The sequence below is a fragment of the Leptopilina boulardi genome, unplaced genomic scaffold, assembly GCF_019393585.1.
Source record: "Leptopilina boulardi isolate dan_hultmark-lab unplaced genomic scaffold, ZJU_Lbou_2.1 LbouV2_188, whole genome shotgun sequence".
In the NCBI taxonomy this organism is placed as follows: Eukaryota; Metazoa; Arthropoda; class Insecta; order Hymenoptera; family Figitidae; genus Leptopilina; species Leptopilina boulardi.
The window spans coordinates 169,250-176,938 of NW_026137738.1; positions in this window are offsets into that span (position 1 = coordinate 169,250).

Sequence of the window (7,689 nt, forward strand, 5' to 3'; positions counted from 1 at the left end):
GAAAGTTTACAAATTATTCGCTTGAATAGAAGGAATCTGCTATTTTTATTCGCGAAATTGGAATTTTCACTCTGAGCTCACTTGAACGCCAAGGATATTGAATAAAATTTGGTTTTTTTTGTGGCAAATACCAAGTTGCATTTCCAACTTCATGGAAAAATAGATGTAGAAGGGAAAATTTACAAATTACTCGCTTGAATAGAAGGAATCTGCTATTTTTATTCAAAAAATAAAAATTCTCAACTGTAGCTCAATTGAACTCCACGGAAATAAGATATAATTTGTTTTTTTTGGTGGCAAATACCAAGTTGCATTTCCAACTTCATGGAAAAATAGATATAGAAGGGAAAGTTTACAAATTATTCGCTTGAATAGAAGTAATCTGCTATTTTTATTCAAAAAATAAAAATTCTCAACTGTAGCTCAATTGAACTCCATGGAAATAAGATATAATTCGTTTTTTTTGGTGGCAAATACCAAGTTGCATTTCCAACTTCATGGAAAAATAGATGTAGAAGGGAAAATTTACAAATTACTCGCTTGAATAGAAGGAATCTGCTATTTTTATTCGCGAAATTAGAATTTTCACCCTAAGCTCACTTGATCTCCAAGGATATTGAATAAAATTTGGTTTTTTTGTGGCAAATGCCAAGTTGCATTTCCAACTTCATGGAAAAATAGACATAGAAGGGAAAGTTTACAAATTATTCGCTTGAATAGAAGTAATCTGCTATTTTTATTCAAAAAATAAAAATTCTCAACTGTAGCTCAATTGAACTCCACGGAAATAAGATATAATTCGTTTTTCTTGGTGGCAAATATTAAGTTGCATTTCCAACTTCATGGAAAAATAGATGTAGAAGGGAAAATTTACAAATTACTCGCTTGAATAGAAGGAATCTGCTATTTTTATTCAAAAAATAAAAATTCTCAACTGTAGCTCAATTGAACTCCACGGAAATAAGATATAATTTGTTTTTTTTGGTGGCAAATACCAAGTTGCATTTCCAACTTCATGGAAAAATAGATATAGAAGGGAAAGTTTACAAATTATTCGCTTGAATAGAAGTAATCTGCTATTTTTATTCAAAAAATAAAAATTCTCAACTGTAGCTCAATTGAACTCCATGGAAATAAGATATAATTCGTTTTTTTTGGTGGCAAATACCAAGTTGCATTTCCAACTTCATGGAAAAATAGATGTAGAAGGGAAAATTTACAAATTACTCGCTTGAATAGAAGGAATCTGCTATTTTTATTCGCGAAATTAGAATTTTCACCCTAAGCTCACTTGATCTCCAAGGATATTGAATAAAATTTGGTTTTTTTGTGGCAAATGCCAAGTTGCATTTCCAACTTCATGGAAAAATAGACATAGAAGGGAAAGTTTACAAATTATTCGCTTGAATAGAAGGAATCTGGTATTTTTATTCGCGAAATTGGAATTTTCACTCTGAGCTCACTTGAACGCCAAGGATATTGATTAAAATTTGTTTTTTTTTGTGGCAAATACCAAGTTGCATTTCCAACTTCCTGGAAAAATAGATGTAGAAGGGAAAATTTACAAATTAATCGCTTGAATAGAAGGAATCTGCTATTTTTATTCAAAAAATAAAAATTCTCAACTGTAGCTCAATTGAACTCCACGGAAATAAGATATAATTTGTTTTTTTTGGTGGCAAATACCAAGTTGCATTTCCAACTTCATGGAAAAATAGATATAGAAGGGAAAGTTTACAAATTAATCGCTTGAATAGAAGGAATCTGCTATTTTTATTCAAAAAGTAAAAATTCTCCACTGTAGCTTAATTGAACTCCACGGAAATAAGATATAATTTGTTTTTTGTGGTGGCAAATACCAAGTTGCATTTCCAACTTCATGGAAAAATAGATATAGAAGGGAAAGTTTACAAATTATTCGCTTGAATAGAAGGAATCTACTATTTTTATTCGCGAAATTGGAATTTTCACCCTAAGCTCACTTGATCTCCAAGGGTATTGAATAAAATTCGGGTTTTTTTCTGGCAAATGCCAAGTTGCATTTCCAATTTCATGGAAAAATAGATGTAGAAGGGAAAATTTACAAATTACTCGCTTGAATAGAAGGAATCTGCTATTTTTATTCGCGAAATTAGAATTTTCACTCTAAGCTCACTTGAACTCCAAGGATATTGAATAAAATTTGGTTTTTTTTGTGGCAAATACCAAGTTGCATTTCCAACTTCATGGAAAAATAGATATAGAAGGGAAAGTTTACAAATTATTCGCTTGAATAGAAGGAATCTGCTATTTTTATTCGCGAAATTGGAATTTTCACCCTGAGCTCACTTGAACGCCAAGGATATTGAATAAAATTTGGTTTTTTTTGTGGCAAATACCAAGTTGCATTTCCAACTTCATGGAAAAATAGATGTAGAAGGGAAAATTTACAAATTACTCGCTTGAATAGAAGGAATCTGCTATTTTTATTCGCGAAATTAGAATTTTCACCCTAAGTTCACTTGATCTCCAAGGTTATTGAATAAAATTCGGTTTTTTTTGTGGCAAATGCCAAGTTGCATTTCCAACTTCATGGAAAAATAGATATAGAAGGGAAAGTTTACAAATTATTCGCTTGAATAGAAGTAATCTGCTATTTTTATTCAAGAAATAAAAATTCTCAACTGTAGCTCAATTGAACTCCACGGAAATAAGATATAATTCGTTTTTTTTGTGGCAAATATTAAGTTGCATTTCTCAACTTCATGGAAAAATAGATGTAGAAGGGAAAATTTACAAATTATTCGCTTGAATAGAAGGAATCTGCTATTTTTATTCAAAAAATAAAAATTCTCAACTGTAGCTCAATTGAACTCCACGGAAATAAGATATAATTCGTTTTTTTTGGTGGCAAATACCAAGTTGCATTTCCAACTTCATGGAAAAATAGATGTAGAAGGGAAAATTTACAAATTATTCGCTAGAATAGAAGGAATCTGCTATTTTTATTCGCGAAATTGGAATTTTCACCCTAAGCTCACTTGAACGCCAAGGATATTGAATAAAATTCGTTTTTTTTGGTGGCAAATACCAAGTTGCATTTCCAACTTCATGGAAAAATAGATGTAGAAGGGAAAATTTACAAATTACTCGCTTGAATAGAAGGAATCTGCTATTTTTATTCGCGAAATTAGAATTTTCACCCTAAGCTCACTTGATCTCCAAGGATATTGAATAAAATTTGGTTTTTTTTGTGGCAAATGCCAAGTTGCATTTCCAACTTCATGGAAAAATAGATGTAGAAGGGAAAATTTAGAAATTACTCGCTTGAATAGAAGGAATCTGCTATTTTTATTCGCGAAATTAGAATTTTCACCCTAAGTTCACTTGATCTTCAAGGTTATTGAATAAAATTCGGTTTTTTTTGTGGCAAATGCCAAGTTGCATTTCCAACTTCATGGAAAAATAGATATAGAAGGGAAAGTTTACAAATTATTCGCTTGAATAGAAGTAATCTGCTATTTTTATTCAAAAAATAAAAATTCTCAACTGTAGCTCAATTGAACTCCACGGAAATAAGATATAATTCGTTTTTCTTGGTGGCAAATATTAAGTTGCATTTCCAACTTCCTGGAAAAATAGATGTAGAAAGGAAAATTTACAAATTATTCGCTTGAATAGAAGGAATCTCCTATTTTTGTTCAAAAAATAAAAATTCTCAACTGTAGCTCAATTGAACTCCATGGAAATAAGATATAATTCGTTTTTTTTGGTGGCAAATACCAAGTTGCATTTCCAACTTTATGGAAAACAAATTTAGAAGAAAGAATTGACAAATTATTCGCTGAAATAGAAGGAATCTGCTATTTTTATTCGCGAAATTGGAATATTTACGCTAAACTCACTTGATCTCCAAGGTTATTGAATAAAATTTGATTTTTTTGGTGGCAAATACCAAGTTGCATTTCCAACTTCATGGAAAAATAGATATAGAAGGGAAAGTTTACAAATTATTCGCTTGAATAGAAGGAATCTGCTATTTTTATTCAAAAAATAAAAATTCTCAACTGTAGCTCAATTGAACTCCACGGAAATAAGATATAATTTGTTTTTTTGGTGGCAAATACCAAGTTGCATTTCCAACTTCATGGAAAAATAGATATAGAAGGGAAAGTTTACAAATTATTCGCTTGAATAGAAGGAATCTGCTATTTTTATTCGCGAAATTAGAATTTTCACCCTAAGCTCACTTGATCTCCAAGGATATTGAATAAAATTTGGTTTTTTTTGTGGCAAATGCCAAGTTGCATTTCCAACTTCATGGAAAAATAGACATAGAAGGGAAAGTTTACAAATTATTCGCTTGAATAGAAGGAATCTGCTATTTTTATTCGCGAAATTGGAATTTTCACCCTGAGCTCACTTGAACGCCAAGGATATTGAATAAAATTTGGTTTTTTTTGTGGCAAATACCAAGTTGCATTTCCAACTTCATGGAAAAATAGATGTAGAAGGGAAAATTTACAAATTACTCGCTTGAATAGAAGGAATCTGCTATTTTTATTCGCGAAATTGGAATTTTCACCCTGAGCTCACTTGAACGCCAAGGATGTTGAATAAAATTTGGTTTTTTTTGTGGCAAATACCAAGTTGCATTTCCAACTTCATGGAAAAATAGATGTAGAAGGGAAAATTTAGAAATTACTCGCTTGAATAGAAGGAATCTGCTATTTTTATTCGCGAAATTAGAATTTTCACCCTAAGTTCACTTGATCTTCAAGGTTATTGAATAAAATTCGGTTTTTTTTGTGGCAAATGCCAAGTTGCATTTCCAACATCATGGAAAAATAGATATAGAAGGGAAAGTTTACAAATTATTCGCTTGAATAGAAGTAATCTGCTATTTTTATTCAAAAAATAAAAATTCTCAACTGTAGCTCAATTGAACTCCACGGAAATAAGATATAATTCGTTTTTCTTGGTGGCAAATATTAAGTTGCATTTCCAACTTCCTGGAAAAATAGATGTAGAAGGGAAAATTTACAAATTATTCGCTTGAATAGAAGGAATCTCCTATTTTTATTCAAAAAATAAAAATTCTCAACTGTAGCTCAATTGAACTCCATGGAAATAAGATATAATTCGTTTTTTTTGGTGGCAAATACCAAGTTGCATTTCCAACTTCATGGAAAAATAGATGTAGAAGGGAAAATTTACAAATTAATCGCTTGAATAGAAGGAATCTGCTATTTTTATTCGCGAAATTGGAATTTTCACCCTAAGCTCACTTGAACGCCAAGGATATTGAATAAAATTCGTTTTTTTTGGTGGCAAATACCAAGTTGCATTTCCAACTTCATGGAAAAATAGATGTAGAAGGGAAAATTTACAAATTACTCGCTTGAATAGAAGGAATCTGCTATTTTTATTCGCGATATTGGAATTTTCACCCTAAGCTCACTTGAACGCCAAGGATATTGAATAAAATTCGTTTTTTTTGGTGGCAAATACCAAGTTGCATTTCCAACTTCATGGAAAAATAGATGTAGAAGGGAAAATTTACAAATTACTCGCTTGAATAGAAGGAATCTGCTATTTTTATTCGCGAAATTAGAATTTTCACCCTAAGCTCACTTGATCTCCAAGGATATTGAATAAAATTTGGTTTTTTTTGTGGCAAATGCCAAGTTGCATTTCCAACTTCCTGGAAAAAGAGACATAGAAGGGAAAGTTTACAAATTATTCGCTTGAATAGAAGGAATCTGCTATTTTTATTCGCGAAATTGGAATTTTCACTCTGAGCTCACTTGAACGCCAAGGATATTGAATAAAATTTGGTTTTTTTTGTGGCAAATACCAAGTTGCATTTCCAACTTCATGGAAAAATAGATGTAGAAGGGAAAATTTACAAATTACTCGCTTGAATAGAAGGAATCTGCTATTTTTATTCAAAAAATAAAAATTCTCAACTGTAGCTCAATTGAACTCCACGGAAATAAGATATAATTTGTTTTTTTTGGTGGCAAATACCAAGTTGCATTTCCAACTTCATGGAAAAATAGATATAGAAGGGAAAGTTTACAAATTAATCGCTTGAATAGAAGGAATCTGCTATTTTTATTCAAAAAGTAAAAATTCTCCATTGTAGCTTAATTGAACTCCACGGAAATAAGATATAATTTGTTTTTTGTGGTGGCAAATACCAAGTTGCATTTCCAACTTCATGGAAAAATAGATATAGAAGGGAAAGTTTACAAATTATTCGCTTGAATAGAAGGAATCTACTATTTTTATTCGCGAAATTGGAATTTTCACCCTAAGCTCACTTGATCTCCAAGGGTATTGAATAAAATTCGGGTTTTTTTCTGGCAAATGCCAAGTTGCATTTCCAACTTCATGGAAAAATAGATATAGAAGGGAAAGTTTACAAATTAATCGCTTGAATAGAAGGAATCTGCTATTTTTATTCGCGAAATTAGAATTTTCACCCTAAGCTCACTTGATCTCCAAGGATATTGAATAAAATTTGGTTTTTTTTGTGGCAAATGCCAAGTTGCATTTCCAACTTCATGGAAAAATAGACATAGAAGGGAAAGTTTACAAATTATTCGCTTGAATAGAAGGAATCTGCTATTTTTATTCGCGAAATTGGAATTTTCACCCTGAGCTCACTTGAACGCCAAGGATGTTGAATAAAATTTGGTTTTTTTTGTGGCAAATACCAAGTTGCATTTCCAACTTCATGGAAAAATAGATGTAGAAGGGAAAATTTAGAAATTACTCGCTTGAATAGAAGGAATCTGCTATTTTTATTCGCGAAATTAGAATTTTCACCCTAAGTTCACTTGATCTTCAAGGTTATTGAATAAAATTCGGTTTTTTTTGTAACAAATGCCAAGTTGCATTTCCAACTTCATGCAAAAATAGATATAGAAGGGAAAGTTTACAAATTATTCGCTTGAATAGAAGTAATCTGCTATTTTTATTCAAAAAATAAAAATTCTCAACTGTAGCTCAATTGAACTTCACGGAAATAAGATATAATTCGTTTTTCTTGGTGGCAAATATTAAGTTGCCTTTTCAACTTCCTGGAAAAATAGATGTAGAAGGGAAAATTTACAAATTAATCGCTTGAATAGAAGGAATCTGCTATTTTTATTCAAAAAATAAAAATTCTCAACTGTAGCTCAATTGAACTCCACGGAAATAAGATATAATTTGTTTTTTTTGGTGGCAAATACCAAGTTGCATTTCCAACTTCATGGAAAAATAGATATAGAAGGGAAAGTTTACAAATTATTCGCTTGAATAGAAGGAAACTGCTATTTTTATTCGCGAAATTGGAATTTTCACCCTGAGCTCACTTGAACGCCAAGGATATTGAATAAAATTTGGTTTTTTTTGTGGCAAATACCAAGTTGCATTTCCAACTTCATGGAAAAATAGATGTAGAAGGGAAAATTTACAAATTACTCGCTTGAATAGAAGGAATCTGCTATTTTTATTCGCGAAATTAGAATTTTCACTCTAAGCTCACTTGATCTCCAAGGATATTGAATAAAATTCGGGTTTTTTTTGTGGCAAATGCCAAGTTGCATTTCCAACTTCATGGAAAAATAGATGTAGAAGGGAAAATTTACAAATTACTCGCTTGAATAGAAGGAATCTGCTATTTTTATTCGCGAAATTAGAATTTTCACCCTAAGTTCA